Source organism: Narcine bancroftii, chromosome 13 (genome assembly GCF_036971445.1).
Source record: "Narcine bancroftii isolate sNarBan1 chromosome 13, sNarBan1.hap1, whole genome shotgun sequence".
In the NCBI taxonomy this organism is placed as follows: domain Eukaryota; kingdom Metazoa; phylum Chordata; class Chondrichthyes; order Torpediniformes; family Narcinidae; genus Narcine; species Narcine bancroftii.
Window position 1 is genome coordinate 55,605,738 of NC_091481.1, and position 16,935 is coordinate 55,622,672.

Genomic DNA, 16,935 nt, shown 5'->3' on the forward strand with positions numbered 1-16,935 from the left:
ACACACACATAAACACACACACCCTCAACACGCCCCCCCCCCCCCCCCACCCTCGTCAGTGTATGCTCCACTAAAAACACAAAAATGATGTAGGAACTCATAAGGTCTTGCAGTGTCCATTGGAGGTTTTCTTTGGCTTGGCTTCGCGGACGAAGATTTATGGAGGGGGGTAAAAGTCCACGTCAGCTGCAGGCTCGTTTGTGGCTGACAAGTCCGATGCGGGACAGGCAGACACGGTTGCAGCGGCTGCAGGGGAAAATTGGTTGGTTGGGGTTGGGTGTTGGGTTTTTCCTCCTTTGCCTTTTGTCAGTGAGGTAAAGACATATTAATTGATGTCTCGGGCCTGAGCTGTTTTTCAAGGAATAAGCAAAGGCAGGCAGGCATCTGAATTAAAAGGTTGGGGAGAAGGGCAGGGGGAGGTGCACAGACCAGAAGACAAAAGGTGATCAATGGACCTGGAGACAAGAAAAGGTGAGGATTGATCGGCAGAGTGGATGCAGAGCTGGAGAAAAGGAGACAGAGGGAAAGGGGAAGAGATAGAACAAGTGGAAAAGAGACATAGGGATGGGAGAATGGGTGAGGTGGGGTAGGGAGATGGGACTAACAGAAACTGGAGGTCAATGTTAATGGTGGGAGGGTGCCCAGACAAACGATGAGGCATTGTTCCACGGTGCATGTGCAGAGTTCGATAGAGTATTCGATGACATGCTGAATGTCTCTGATTTACAGCTTCCTTGGACCGAAAAGGATGCCTCAAGGTGTTGACTCCAGGGAAGGATAAATGGGCAGTTGAATGTAATAAATAGGAGCAGGAGGTCGTCCATTTGGTCTCTCAAACCTGCTCCGCCATTCACTGAGATCATGGCTGATCTGATGATTGGATCATCTCCACCCACCTGCCTTTACTCAACATTCCTTAGTTCCTCTATTATGTAAAAATCTATCCAACCTTGTCTTAAATATATTTACTCTCCACTACTTCAATGAGCACAGATTCCTTACCCTCTGGGAAAAGCAGTTCCTCCTCGTCTCCATCCTAAATCTACCACCCTGGTCCTCCCCCGCCAATGGGGAACAATTTATCTAACTCTAACTTATCTATACTTTTCTTAAGTTTGGACATGTCTGTGGTGACCCACTTACCAGCAGGCAAACTGGCTCCTAAAAAGGCAGACGCACAGTGGAAAACATGGGAAATTGACCTGCATCCTACTCAGGTTTTCATCTGGACTGATGACATCACTTCTGGTCCATGTGACAGAAGTAGTGACATATATAAGCCCAGCGTGCCAAGCCTGGAGGTGTCAGTCTTGCACTAAACTCCTCAGCACGTACATCGACTTCCCCACGTATACGTCAACTCGACAACGTGTATGGCGATTCCACAAGGTGTACACTGACATCTATAGTAACTCAGTATAGAATACTTCGCGACATGTCTATAAGAATCCCGCTCTGAATTTTATTTTTTCTGAAAGAAAAGCAAATGGGGAGAGGCACAAATTGAAAATATGAAGGTGTTAAGATCAAAGAGAGCATCTGCTGTGCACAATAGGGACATCGGGGAAGTGGTACAAGTGTACAGTTTAAGCACAAGTTGTCGGCAAGGATGGATTAAGTAATATTGAGTAGACACTCACAAGGAGCACAGAGAAAGAAATGCCTTAATGTACTTATTCAAGTAGCAGATGCAGACACTACAGTTGAAGAGGAGACCTAGATCGACAGTGAGTTGAAATAAAAACACAATGCTGGAGAAACTCAGCAGGTCAAACTACAGTGAAACCCCGATTTAACATGCCCTGATTTAACACGAATTCAGATATAAAGCGATGAGTCATTGGACTCAGGCTCCCGGCAGGTGTGAGGACGCAGGGCTTCCGGCAGGAGTGGGGGCATCAGGCTCCCAGCAGGACTTATTGAGACCCCAATTTAGCATGACCCCACTTTTTTGGGGATGAGATTTAATGGACCCTAACAATCACGTCATAATGGGGCCACTTAATAGAGCAAATATAAAGATACATCACCAATGTTTCAGGCTTAAGCTCTTCCTCAAGGTATGAGCAAAATGTGGGCAGGTGCCTGAACTATGGCAAAGATATTGGTCACACCTTGATGAAGGGCTCAAGCCCGAAACGTCGGTTCTGTATCTTTACCTTTGCTACATAAAGGACACTGTTTGACCTGCTGAGTTTCTCCAGCAACATGTTTTTTTTCTTTAACCACCATGTTGGCGGACTTCCGTGTTTTACGGCCATGAGTTGAGTTGGATTTCAACAGAGTCTTTGGCCTGAGGAATAAGTGCAGCGGCAGAGTCCCCAACAGAGCTGAGAAAGTCCAAGGGTCTGACAAAGTTATTGAATGATGCATGAGAAGTATTTTAATCTACCTTTTTCAGAGAGAAAGCAGTGTAGTATGTAAATAAGACACACAATAATATTATCGTGAATGTGATCTGATCACACGTGTTAGCTGTTAGTCTGTGAGAAAATACAGACTTTTGTTCTCAAATGAGGGATGGTTATAATTACTATAATTTGAGTTTGCCAGGGATAACGGCCTGTCTGTAAACACACCAAAGCTCCTGTAGTAGAAACTCAGGAAGGGAGTGTTGTTAGTGGAGCCACTGCCTCATTGGCCCAGGTTCCATCCTCACCTCTAGTGCTGCCTGGGTGAATTTGCATGGTCTTACTGTGACACTGTGGGCTCTCTCCACATCGTCCACTGAAAGTAGCCTCCAGCGTGTAGGTAGAACCAGGGAGAAGAGGGGAGGAATGTGGAAGAAATGAAATAGGATTGGTGTAACATTGGTGTGGATGTGTGGTTTAGTGATGGGTCTATTTCCATGTGACAGAACGGTAGAGAGGGAATTGTACTCCCATGAGAGCCAGCATGGTCTCAGAGGGCCAAATGAGCTCCTTCTGTGTTATTATAAGAATCTAATCTGGATATTGGCAGGTTTCAATGAGAGGGAGATTTCTGAGTGCAGAACTTACACTTTCAACAGCGCTTGATTGACTGTGAAGAACTTTAGTTTATCCTGATGTCTGAGAACACCACTATAGAAATGCATCTTTCTGTTTACTCTTTCAAACTGCTCCACTATACTTTCCTACGTGAAATATCTACAGGCCATTTCCATCAAGGTCACTCACGCATGTGTGTGTGCGTATGTCTATGTGTGCACACTGATGTGTGTACATTTTTATGTTTATGTGTGTACGTGTTTTACATGTGGTGTATGTGTACGTGATCATGTATTTGTATGTGTTTTTGTATGTTTATATATGTATATACATGTGTGTACTTGTGATTGTATGTGTGTTTGCATATGTATGTTTGCATGTAGATATATGTGTGTGTGTTTATATATGTATGCACATGCATGTGGGGTATGTATAGGTGCAGGTTTTACATGTTTGTGTATGTGTGTATACATGTTTTGCTTATGTTTGTATATGTATTTTTGGATGTATATACATGTGTGTATACATGTGTGCAAACATGTGTAGTGGTGTGCCATGAATGTCAAACAAGGGGTCCTGAATGGAATCTGACTGCTTGAAAGATATTATGCACCACGTTAATTTAAATCACAAAATTCTTACAGATTTGTAGAGACACGTAGGGGGATTGTCTTGTCAGTAATTGTATTTACATGCCATCATCAATGTGAATATTCTCCAAGATGCCTCAGATTAAAACCTATGCAGACCTTGATCTGCTCCCTCTCCTCTTGTCAGACGTGGACAGGCAGCAGTTAGAAAGAAAGAATTCTCAACTGGAGCTATTTCTACATGGAAGGCAGTGCAGGGTACTGAGCAAAGCAAATGGCCTTGGATCCTTGAAGCTGCATCAAGTGCATGGGCAATCTTGATACTGTCTGTCTGCCTAGCCACACACAGAAGTTAGGAGGTGCGACAGAAAAGGTGAGCTCGTGCTTGTGGTGAGTGCACGTGAATGCACAAGCCAGAGGCACAGAAAAGGTTTAGGGTTGAGGAGTCTGGTGGTGGAGGGGGAGCAGCTGTTCCTGATCCTGGTGGTGCGCGTCTTGTGGCACTGATACCTCTTTTCTGATGGCAGCAGTGAGAACAGAGCGTGTGCTGGGTCGTGTGGGTCTTTAATGATGGCTGCTACTCTCTGACAGCAGCGTTCCCTGTAGATGTTCTCGATGGCAGGGAGGGTTTTGCCTGTGATATCCTGAGCTGTGTTCCCTACCTTCTAAAAGGCTTTCTGCTCAGGGATATTAGTGTCCCCATACCAGACTGTGATGCAGCTGGTCAGCATACTTCCCACCACACCTCTGTAGAAATTGGCAGGGTTTCTGATGACCTGTCCACAGACTAGATTAGGGATGCCTTGGATTAAGGTCACCAAATCACCAGCAGGCCACACTGGTTTCATTTGGTCCATATCCCCCTGAACCTTTCCTGTCCATGCCCCTGACTAAATGTACTCCCCTATACCACTAAACGTTGCGATTGTCCCTACTTCTCCCATTCCCTCTGTCACCTTGTTCCATGTACCCACCCCACCCTCTGTGTGAAGGAAGTGCCCCTTCAGGTCTCTTTTAAGTCTTTCACTGTCCCCCCCCCCCCCACCCCCTCACCTTATTCCCCTCCACGATCCTCCTGTAATAACTGCGTGGTCTCTGGACTCCAGTGTCAGCCATGTAAAAACATGTCCTGCCCCACGGAGCTGACTGACTCTTTTTGGCCCAACATCTGGGCATTTGCCTGAGACATTACATTGCTTGTCCTTGCAGTAGGTTTGAAGGAGTTTGTGGAGATAGCGCTGGGTGTTATCTCTCCAGCATTCTGAGACTCGTGACTCCAAGTCTCAGAAGCCTGTAGGAGGGCAGGAATTTTTATATATATCAAAAATAAATTTTATTCGCAATAAATTATTTACAGGAATAAAACTGTTCAAATTGCTTTCGGAGTCTCGATGTTTTCCATCACAGTGGAATCAGAATCAGAATGAATTTTCATGAGGTATATAAAATTATGAGGGGGGTAGACAGAGTAGATGTGAATAAGCTCTTCCTCTTGAGGGTAGGTGAGATTGGAATGAGGGGTGATAAGTCAAGGGTTAGGGGGCAAAAGTTTAGAAGTAACACAAGAGGAAGCTTCTTCATTCAGAGAGGGGTGGCTGAGTGGAATGACCTTCCGGAAGAGGTCGTTGCAGCAGGTTCAATTTTGTCATTTAAGGGAAGGTTGGATGAGTGCATGGTTAGGACGGGAGTGGAGGGTTTTGGACAGGGAGCGGGTGGGTGGGACTCGTGGAGTTCTCTTAAATTGGTGCGTACTAGAGGGGCTGAGATGGCCTGTTTCCGTATTGTAATTGCTATATGGTTATATGAACATGTCACAAAATTTGCTGTTTTGAAACAGCATTACAGGTGTAACATTGCTCTAACTTACATTTTTTTTAAAAGTTAGTGTAAAAGAAGAGAAAGTGTCTGTGGTTCATTGTCCGTTCAGAAATCTGATGGCGGAGGGGATGAAGCTGTTTTTTTGTATCGATGCATGTTCGTCTTCAGGCTTCTGTATGTCCTTTCTGGTGGTTGAAATGTGAAGATGGTTGTTGAAGGTCCTTGAGGATAGAGGATGCTTTCTTCAGACGCTGCTTCTCTCACCTTACCCTGACTCTATCTTTTCTCCCCCTGGTCCGATCCCTCCCCACCTACATCCACTATACCTTGCACGTCCTCCATCTCCTCATTGTCTTGAGATTCCCTGAAATGGACCATTTCATTTCCACAATCCCTTTATACCTCCAGTCCACGTGCAGAAGGTGTCAAAGCTCCTCACTTCTTTCTGGACCAGAGACCCGACCCAGTCACCCTCCTCTGCCTGGCAGAACTTGTCTTCACTCTAAACAACTGCTCCTTTGACTTGTCTCACAGCCTCCAAGTCAAGGAAGTAGCCAAGTGTACCTGCATGGGTCTGAGCTATGCCTGTCTGTTTGTGGAGAAAATGCAAGCCTATACAGGCAATGTCCCTCAACTCTTCCTCCATTATATTCAAGTCAAGTCAACTTTATTTATCATTCATCCCATGCTCGCACGGTAGGACAAGATAGCATTTCTCCAGCACCATGGAGCATATTTACATAGATATAAGTTAGGAAGGTAGTTAATAAATTAAAATATTAAGGTGCTGAGATGTATACACTGAAAGTCCACGGCACACTATCCCTATCTGTACCGGGAGTTCAGGAGCCTGATGGCTTGGAGAAAAAGCCATTTCCCACTCTGGACGTAAGGGCCCAAGTGCTACGGTCCCTCCTACCAGACGGCAGAATGGAGAACAGTTTACGTGAGGGATGTGTGGAGTCTTTCACAGTGTTTGTTGCTTTCCGCCTGCATCAAGTGTAGTAGGTGCCCTCCATGCTAGGAAGAGAGCCCCCAATGATCTTTTTTCTGCTGACTTCACTATCCTTTGCAGGGTGTTGCGTTCCGAGGAAGTACAGCTTCCAAACCGGGCGGTGATGCAGTTGCACAGGATGCTCTCGATATGACCTCTGCAGAACATAGCAAGGATGGAGGGTGGAAGATGGACTTTCCTCAGCCTTCGCAGGAGGTAGAGGCGCTGCTGGGCTTTCTTGGCTATGGAACTGGTGTTAAGGTTCCCGGTGAGATTCTCTGCCAGCAACACACTGAGGAACCTAATATTTTTAACGACCTCAATAGCAGAGCCTTCATTAGTCAGTGGAGTTTGGTCCCCGGGCCCTCCTGAAGTTGAAAACCATCTCTTTTGGTTTTTCTTATGTTCAGATTCAGGTTGTTGGCTCTGCACCAGTCCGTTGGCATCTGTCTGTACGCTGCCTCCCCATTCTCACTGATCAGGCCCACCACTGTTGCGTCGTCAGCCAACTTGATGATGTGGTTCGAGCTGTGTTTGGCTGCACAGTCATGGGTCAGCAGAGTGAACAGTGGTGGACTGCGCATGCAGCCCTGGAGGGGGGATGGGGGGCGGGGGCGTTTGCTCGGTGTGACGGTCTTGGAGGTGCTGTTGTTCCTGATCCAGACTGCCTGAGGTTGTCCTGTCAGGAAGTCGAGAATCCAATTGCAACCACCTGCAGAGGAGGTATTTAGTCCCAGCAGGGCCAACTTCCTTATCAGCTACGGAGATCTGATCGTGTCGAATGCCGAAAAAACAGCATTCGAACATACTTGTTTCCCAGGTGGGTGAGGGCTAGATGGAGGGTGGCAGCGATAACATTGACCATGGAGCGGCAGGATCTGTATGTGAACTGCAGTGGGTCCAGTGAGCGGGGCAGCAGGTGCTTGATGTGCCCCAGGTCGAGCCTCCCGAAGCCCTTCATGACGATGGGCGTGAGTGCGACAGGGTGGAAATCATTGAGGCAGGACACAGGCGACCTCTTTGGCACAGGGACAATGGTGGCAACTTTGAAGCACGTTGGGACCGCAGCGCTATTCAGGGAGATGTTAAAGATGTCAGTGAGAACATCTGCTGACTACATCATATTGCTGCCAACTTCCACCCTGATTTCAAACTCACCTGGCCATCTCTGACAGCACTCTCCCCTTCCTGGATCTCTCTGCCTCCGTCTCGGGAGACAAGCTTTCCACCGACATGCCCACCAACTCCCACAACCTCAGCCACTCCTTCTCACACCCTGTCCCCTTTAAGGATTCTACACCTCCTCTGCATCTGTTCCCAAGATGATGTCCTCCAGTCCAGATCTTCTGAAATGTCTGCCTTCTTCCATAAGCCTCCATCAACTCGGCCCTCACCCACATCTCCTCCATTTCCCACTCATCTGCCCTCATCCCATCTGATCCCAAATGCAAGAAACACAGGAAATCCCCCTTGTCCTTACCTATTGCCCCCCATCAGCTTCTGCATCCAACACATTATCCTCTGGAATTTCCAGCACTTACCACAGGATCCCACTAAAAAGACCGGCGCCCTTGATGTCACTGGCTGAGTTCACAATTCTCTGTCCTGTGCATTGGCACCTCCGTGCCAGTCAGTGATGCAACCAGTCAGAATGCTCTCTACGGTGCACCTGTATAAATTTGTAAGGGTCTTTGGTGACACACTGGATCTCCTCAAACTCCTCACGAAGTATTGCCATGGGCGGTTCTTCGTCATGACTGCCTCGACATTGAGGCTCCAGGATGGATCTTCAGAGATGTTGACCTCATTGACTTGTATTCTGATTTACACCTCCTCAAGTCGACAATCTTTCCCTTAGTTTTGCTGACGTTGAGCGCAAGGTTGTTGTTATGCACGCTCTCAACGAGCTGATCTATCTCTTTCCTCATTGTCGTCTGTGATTCTGCAGACAACCGTGGTGTCATTGGTGAATTTATTTTCTGATTATATTGTTACACCTTGTCGTTACTTCCTTCTGTTGTTCCTCTCAGACTCTCAAAGGCCAGTAATGAGAGGACACTATACCGTGGTCCTTCCCCACAGATCCCTCAGGTGGGCTACACTAAGCCTCAGGGCATCCCTCAGCACATACCCCTGCAGCCCTGTCCCCTCACCACCATCTCTGTGTGCTGGAAGACCAATATCTTTCAGGCAGACCAAAGGGTGACGTTCAGGAGGGCAGGATTCAGTAGACCAGGGTCGGCGCCAGAATGCATGTTAGAGGGGGGCCATTAGCGCGTTGGGGGTGGGTGGGGTGGGACAGTGCAATGCTCATAAACTTGCTTGAGGTTGGTAGGATGCTGCTGGATGCCGGGACCTACCTACCTATGAACGTTAACATCATTTATTGTGTCAGGTGTCACTGGATGGTAGTGATTCCGGAAAAGGTGAGGGTGGATCTGACGGTGAGCGATAGCCGCAACTGTATGTGGTGGGGGTGTGGGGGGGGGGGGGGGGAGAAGCACACCTCCCGAGAGATATCCTACCCATCACTCCTTGCAAGCTCCCCATTCACCCTGCCATGATCAGTCGATGAGGTTGGTGACTGCTCCAGTCTGTAGCCAATAAAACACCATCACTTTCACAACCTCAGACTTTTGTGGTAATCGATGATGCATCAAAGGAGTTTCATTGTCAGCAGGCACTTTTAAACTGCAGGACCTGGGTGGCCCTGCTAGGACCTGTGTGGCCCTGCTAGGACCTGGGTGGCCCTGCTAGGACCTGGGTGGCCCTGCTAGGACCTGGGTGGCCCTGCTAGGACCTGGGTGGCCCTGCTAGGACCTGGGTGGCCCTGCTAGGACCTGGGTGGCCCTGCTGGGACCTGGGTGGTCCTGCTGGGACCTGAGTGGTCCTGCTGGGACCTGAGTGGCCCTGCCATGACCTGGGTGGCCCTGGTAGGACCTGGGTGGCTCTGCTAGGACCTGGGTGGCCCTGCTGGGACCTGGGTGGCTCTGCTAGGACCTGGGTGGCTCTGCTAGGACCTGGGTGGCCCTGCTGGGACCTGGTTCCGGCTACTGGGGCAAAGCCTCTTCCAACACCTTTTAAACTGCAAGGGGATTGACCCATTAAATCACCAACCCGGGGATTTAAGGGGGATCCCACCCCCCACCCCCGTGCAATGACATATTGAATGGTGCGCCGTGCACTCACCAGAAGTGACAAGTCAAAGTCCAAATGGGGAACGGTAATGTTCTTCAGATGCTGGCTAAGCAACTGCTGCATTGCCGCCCAGCAGTCAACTGTTGTGACCACCGCTGTCAGGTGAAGGCTGCGGTCATTGGAGGAGTGGCAGGGTGTAAGCACCGTGCCTTTCAGTAGATGCGGCCTGGTGACGCACGCATGCCGGCGCTGACGTCACCGGAACAACCTGGTCGGCCATTTTCCTGTTCAAGCCGCCAGTGGACGCGACCTGGGTAAGTTTAACTGGGTTCCCTGACGACCTCTGAGGTAGGTCAGGGACCCCGGTTGAATATGGATCACACTGACTGGGTCGGACCCTTTTGAATGGACGTGCGATCGGGGCACTAACAGGGAAAATTGCCCGGTTAACCCCATTAACACGGCAAAGGGCCTAATGTGTGCCTTCCCTAAGAAGCAGCTGCCTTGTCGTAACTGGTCCCTATCACTACACATGTCTCATATTAGGACTCAATCCAAACAACCCAGTTCTTGCTAACAATATCAGAGACACCCACCATCATTTGGTTTTGACGGAACTAAATATTAGGCAGGGAAAAGACAGCAAAGTGTCGTTGAGGCTGGAAATCCAAAATAAAATCAGAAAGTTCAAGAAACTACTGTCGGCTCGACTGATATTCTGCAGAGATGTAACACTACAGCTGTGAAAATTTGCTCAATTCAGATTTAATTTAAAAGGATCAGTGCAAGGCTTGAAGCTCAATATGTAGAGCAGTGAAGGAGTGCCTCAGTGAGTGAGTGGAGCAGTGAAGGAGTGGCTCAGTGAGTGATTGAGTGGAGCAGTGAAGGAGTGGCTCAGTGAGTGAGTGGAGCAATGAAGGAGTGGCTCAGTGAGTGAGTGGAGCAGTGAAGGAGTGGCTCAGTGAGTCAGTGGAGCAGTGAAGGAGTGGCTTTGTGAGTGAGTGGAGCCGTGATGGAATGGCTCAGTTAGTGAGTGAGTGGAGCAGTGAAGGAGTGGATCAGTGAGTGAGTGGAGCAGTGAAGGAATGGCTCAGTGAGTGAGTGAGTGGAGCAGTGAAGGAGTTGCTCAGTGAGTAAGTGAGTGGAGCAGTGAAGGAGTGGCTCAGTGAGTGAGTGGAGCAATGAAGGAGTGCCTCAGTGAGTGAGTGGAGCAGTGAAGGAGTAGCTCAGTGAGTGAGTGAATAGAGCAGTGAAGGAGTGGCTGAGTAGGTGAGTGGAGCAGTGAAGGTGTGGCTCAGTGAGACAGTGAGTAGAGTAGTGAAGGAGTGGCTCATCAGTGAGTGAGTGGAGCAGTGAAGGAGTGGCTCAGTTAGTGAGTGGAGCAGTGAAGGAGTGGCTCAGTGAGTGAGTGGAGCAGTGAAGGAGTGGCTCAGTTAGTGAGTGAGTGGAGCAGTGAAGGAGTGTTCATTGAGTGACTAAGTGGAGCAGTGAAGGAGTGGCTCTGTGAGTGAGTGGAGCAGTGAAGGAGATGCTAAGTTAGTGACTGAGTGGAGCACTGAAGGAGTGGCTCAGTGAGTGAGTAGAGCATTGATGGAGTGTTCATTGAGTGACTGAGTGGAGCAGTGAAGGAGAGGCTAAGTTAGTGACTGAGTGGAGCACTGAAGGAGTGGCTCAGTGAGTGAGTGGAGCAGTGAAGGAGTGGCCCGATGAGTGATTGAGTGTGTGGAGCAGTGAAGGAATGGCTCAGTTAGTGAGTGAGTGGAGCAGGTAAGGAGTGGCTTAGTGAGTGAGTGGAGCAGTGAAGGAGTGGCTTAGTTAGTGAGTGGAGCAGTGAAGGAGTTCCTCAGTGAGTGAGTGAGTGGAGCAGTGAAGGAGAGGCTCAATGAGTGAGTGAGTGGAGCAGTGAAGGAGTGGCTCAGTGAGTGAGTGAGTAGAGCAGTGTAGGAGTGGCTCAGTTAGTCAGTGAGTTGAGCAGTGAAGGAGTGGCTTAGTTAGTGAGTGGAGCAGTGAAGGAGTGGCTCATGACTGAGTGAGTGGAGGAGTGAAGGAGTGGCTCAGTGAGTGAGTGGAGCAGTGAAGAAGAGGCTCAGTTAGTGAGTGAGTGGAGCACTGAAGGAGTGGCTCAGTTAGTGAGTGAGTGGAGCAGTGAAGGAGTGGATCAGTGAGTGAGTGGAGCAGTGAAGGAATGGCTCAGTGAGTGAGTGCGTGGAGCAGTGAAGGAGTTGCTCAGTTAGTGACTGGAGCAGTGAAGGAATGGCTCAGTGAGTGAGTGAATCGAGCAGTGAAGGAGTGGCTGAGTAGGTGAGTGGAGCAGTGAAGGTCTGGCTCAGTGAGACAGTGAGTAGAGTAGTGAAGGAGTGGCTCATCAGTGAGTGAGTGGAGCAGTGAAGTAGTGGCTCAGTGAGTCAGTGGAGCAGTGAAGGAGTGGCTTAATGAGTGAGTGGAGCAGTGAAGGAGTTGCTCAGTGAGTGAGTGAGTGGAGCAGTGAAGGATTTGCTCAGTTAGTGACTGGAGCAGTGAAGGAATGGCTCAGTGAGTGAGTGAATAGAGCAGTGAAGGAGTGTCTCAGTGAGTGAGTGGAGCAGTGAAGGAGAGGCTAAGTTAGTGACTGAGTGGAGCACTGAAGGAGTGGCTCAGTGAGTGAGTAGAGCAGTGATGGAGTGTTCATTGAGTGACTGAGTGGAGCAGTGAAGGAGTGGCTCAGTGAGTGAGTAGAGCAGTGAAGGAGAGCTCAGTTAGTGAGTGAGTGGAGCACTGCAGTGAAGGAGTGGCTCAGTGAGTGAGTGGAGCAGTGAAGGAGTGGCTCGATGAGTGATTGAGTGTGTGGAGCAGTGAAGGAATGGCTCAGTTAGTGACTGAGTGGAGCAGGTAAGGAGTGGCTTAGTGAGTGAGTGGAGCAGTGAAGGAGTGGCTTAGTTAGTGAGTGGAGCAGTGAAGGAGTTCCTCAGTGAGTGAGTGAGTGGAGCAGTGAAGGAGAGGCTCAATGAGTGAGTGAGTGGAGCAGTGAAGGAGTGGCTCAGTGAGTGAGTGAGTAGAGCAGTGTAGGAGTGGCTCAGTTAGTCAGTGAGTTGAGCAGTGAAGGAGTGGCTTAGTTAGTGAGTGGAGCAGTGAAGGAGTGGCTCATGACTGAGTGAGTGGAGGAGTGAAGGAGTGGCTCAGTGAGTGAGTGGAGCAGTGAAGAAGAGGCTCAGTTAGTGAGTGAGTGGAGCACTGAAGGAGTGGCTCAGTTAGTGAGTGAGTGGAGCAGTGAAGGAGTGGATCAGTGAGTGAGTGGAGCAGTGAAGGAATGGCTCAGTGAGTGAGTGCGTGGAGCAGTGAAGGAGTTGCTCAGTTAGTGACTGGAGCAGTGAAGGAATGGCTCAGTGAGTGAGTGAATCGAGCAGTGAAGGAGTGGCTGAGTAGGTGAGTGGAGCAGTGAAGGTCTGGCTCAGTGAGACAGTGAGTAGAGTAGTGAAGGAGTGGCTCATCAGTGAGTGAGTGGAGCAGTGAAGTAGTGGCTCAGTGAGTCAGTGGAGCAGTGAAGGAGTGGCTTAATGAGTGAGTGGAGCAGTGAAGGAGTTGCTCAGTGAGTGAGTGAGTGGAGCAGTGAAGGATTTGCTCAGTTAGTGACTGGAGCAGTAAAGGAATGGCTCAGTGAGTGAGTGAATAGAGCAGTGAAGGAGTGTCTCAGTGAGTGAGTGGAGCAGTGAAGGAGAGGCTAAGTTAGTGACTGAGTGGAGCACTGAAGGAGTGGCTCAGTGAGTGAGTAGAGCAGTGATGGAGTGTTCATTGAGTGACTGAGTGGAGCAGTGAAGGAGTGGCTCAGTGAGTGAGTAGAGCAGTGAAGGAGAGCTCAGTTAGTGAGTGAGTGGAGCACTGCAGTGAAGGAGTGGCTCAGTGAGTGAGTGGAGCAGTGAAGGAGTGGCTCGATGAGTGATTGAGTGTGTGGAGCAGTGAAGGAATGGCTCAGTTAGTGACTGAGTGGAGCAGGTAAGGAGTGGCTTAGTGAGTGAGTGGAGCAGTGAAGGAGTGGCTTAGTTAGTGAGTGAAGCAGTGAAGGAGTCCCTCAGTGAGTGAGTGAGTGGATCAGTGAAGGAGTGGCTCAATGAGTGAGTGAGTGGAGCAGTGAAAGAGTGGCTTAGTTAGTGAGTGGAGCAGTTAAGGATTGTCTCAGTGAGTGAGTGAGTAGAGCAGTGTAGGAGTGGCTCAGTTAGACAGTGAGTTGAGCAGTGAAAGAGTGGCTTAGTTAGTGAGTGGAGCAGTGAAGGAGTGGCTCATGATTGAGTGAGTGGAGGAGTGAAGGAGTGGCTCAGTGAGTGAGTGGAGCAGTGAAGGAGAGGCTCAGTTAGTGAGTGAGTGGAGCACTGAAGGAGTGGCTCAGTGAGTCAGTGGAGCAGTGAATGAGTGGCTTAGTGAGTGAGTGGAGCCATGAAGGAATGGCTCAGTTAGTGAGTGAGTGGAGCTGTGAAGGAGTGGCTAGTGAGTGAGTGAGTGAGCAGTGAAGGAGTTGCTCAGTTAGTGACTGGAGCTGTGAAGGCGTGGCTCAGTGAGTGAGTGAGTGGAGCTGTGAAGGAGTGGCTCAGTGAGTGAGTGGAGCAATGAAGGAGTGGCTCAGTGAGTGAGTGAGGGGAGATGTGAAGGAGTGGCTCAGTGAGTGAGTGGAGCAGTGAAGGAATGGCTAGTGAGTGAGTGAGTGAGCAGTGAAGGAGTTGCTCAGTTAGTGACTGGAGCAGTGAAGGAATGGCTCAGTGAGTGAGTGAGTGGAGCTGTGAAGGAGTGGGTCAGTGAGTGAGTGGAGCAGTGAAGGAATGGCTCAGTGAGTGAGTGAGTGGAGCTGTGAAGGAGTGGCTCAGTGAGTGAGTGGAGCAATGAAGGATTGCCTCAGTGAGTGAGTGGAGCAGTGAAGGAGTAGCTCTGTGAGTGAGTGAATAGAGCAGTGAAGGAGTGGCTGAGTAGGTGAGTGGAGCAGTGAAGGTGTGGCTCAGTGAGACAGTGAGTAGAGTGGTGAAGGAGTGGCTCATCAGTGAGTGAGTGGAGCAGTGAAGGAGTGGCTCAGTGAGTGCCTGAGCGGAGCAGTGAAGGAGTGTCTCAGTGAGTGAGTAGAGCAGTGAAGAAGTGGCTCAGTTAGTGAATGAGTGGAGCAGTGAAGGAGTTGCTCATTGAGTGAGTGAGTGGAGCAGTGAAGGAGTAGCTCAGTTAGTAACTGGAGCAGTGAAGGAATGGCTCAGTGAGTGAGTGAGTGGAGCTGTGAAGGAGTGGCTCAGTGAGTGAGTGGAGCAGTGAAGGAGTGGCTCAGTGAGTCAGTGGAGCAGTGAAGGAGTGGCTTTGTGAGTGAGTGGAGCCGTGATGGAATGGCTCAGTTAGTGAGTGAGTGGAGCAGTGAAGGAGTGGTTCAGTGAGTGAGTGGAGCAGTGAAGGAATGGCTCAGTGAGTGAGGGAGTGGAGCAGTGAAGGAGTTGCTCAGTGAGTGAGTGAGTGGAGCAGTGAAGGAGTTGCTTAGTTAGTGACTGGAACAGTGAAGGAATGGCTCAGTGAGTGAGTGAGTGGAGCTGTGAATGAGTGGCTCAGTGAGTGAGTGGAGCAATGAAGGAGTGCCTCAGTGAGTGAGTGGAGCAGTGAAGGAGTAGCTCAGTGAGTGAGTGAATAGAGCAGTGAAGGAGTCGCTGAGTAGGTGAGTGGAGCAGTGAAGGTGTGGCTCAGTGAGACAGTGAGTAGAGTAGTGAAGGAGTGGCTCATCAGTGAGTGAGTGGAGCAGTGAAGGAGTGGCTCAGTTAGTGAGTGGAGCAGTGAAGGAGTGGCTCAGTGAGTGAGTGGAGCAGTGAAGGAGTGGCTCAGTTAGTGAGTGAGTGGAGCAGTGAAGGAGTGTTCATTGAGTGACTGAGTGGAGCAGTGAAGGAGTGGCTCTGTGAGTGAGTGGAGCAGTTAAGGAGAGCTCAGTTAGTGAGTGAGTGGAGCACTGCAGTGAAGGAGTGGCTCAGTGAGTGAGTGGAGCAGTGAAGGAGTGGCTCAGTTAGTGAGTGAGTGGAGCAGGTAAGGAGTGTTTAGTGAGTGAGTGGAGCAGTGAAGGAGTGGCTTAGTTAGTGAGTGGAGCAGTGAAGGAGAGGCTTAGTTCATGAGTGGAGCAGTGAAGGAGTGGCTCAGTGAGTGAGTGAGTAGAGCAGTGTAGGAGTGGCTCAGTTAGTCAGTGAGTTGAGCAGTGAAGGAGTGGCTTAGTTAGTGAGAGGAGCAGTGAAGGAGTGGCTCATGACTGTGTGAGTGGACAAGTGAAGGTGTGGCTCAGTGAGTGAGTGGAGCAGTGAAGAAGAGGCTCAGTTAGTGAGTGAGTGGAGCACTGAAGGAGTGGCTCAGTTAGTGAGTGAGTGGAGCAGTGAAGGAGTGGATCAGTGAGTGAGTGGAGCAGTGAAGGAATGGCTCAGTGAGTGAGTGAATAGAGCAGTGAAGGAGTTGCTCAGTTAGTGACTGGAGCAGTGAAGGAGTGGCTCAGTGAGTCAGTGGAGCAGTGAAGGAGTTGCTTAGTGAGTGAGTGGAGCCATGAAGGAATGGCTCAGTTAGTGAGTGAGTGGAGCTGTGAAGGAGTGGCTAGTGAGTGAGTAAGTGAGCAGTGAAGGAGTTGCTCAGTTAGTGACTGGAGCAGTGAAGGAGTGGATCAGTGAGTGAGTGAGGGGAGATGTGAAGGAGTGGCTCAGTGAGTGAGTGGAGCAATGAAGGAGTGGCTGAGTGAGTGAGTGGAGCAGTGAAGGTGTGGATCAGTTAGTGAGTGGAGAAGTGAAGGAGTGGCTCAGTGAGTGAGTGGAGCAGTGAAGGAATGGCTAGTGAGTGAGTGAGTGAGCACTGAAGGAGTTGCTCAGTTAGTGACTGGAGCAGTGAAGGAATGGCTCAGTGAGTGAGTGAGTGGAGCTGTGAAGGAGTGGGTCAGTGAGTGAGTGGAGCAGTGAAGGAATGGCTCAGTGAGTGAGTGAGTGGAGCTGTGAAGGAGTGGCTCAGTGAGTGATTGGAGCAATGAAGGATTACCTCAGTGAGTGAGTGGAGCAGTGAAGGAGTGGCTTAGTTAGTGAGTGAAGCAGTGAAGGAGTCCCTCAGTGAGTGAGTGAGTGGATCAGTGAAGGAGTGGCTCAATGAGTGAGTGAGTGGAGAGTGAAAGAGTGGCTTAGTTAGTGAGTGGAGCATTGAAGGATTGTCTCAGTGAGTGAGTGAGTAGAGCAGTGTAGGAGTGGCTCAGTTAGTCAGTGAGTTGAGCAGTGAAGGAGTGGCTTAGTTAGTGAGTGGAGCAGTGAAGGAGTGGCTCAGTGAGTGAGTGGAGCAGTGAAGGAGAGGCTCAGTTAGTGAGTGAGTGGAGCACTGAAGGAGTGGCTCAGTGAGTCAGTGGAGCAGTGAATGAGTGGCTTAGTGAGTGAGTGGAGCCATGAAGGAATGGCTCAGTTAGTGACTGGAGCAGTGAAGGAGTGGC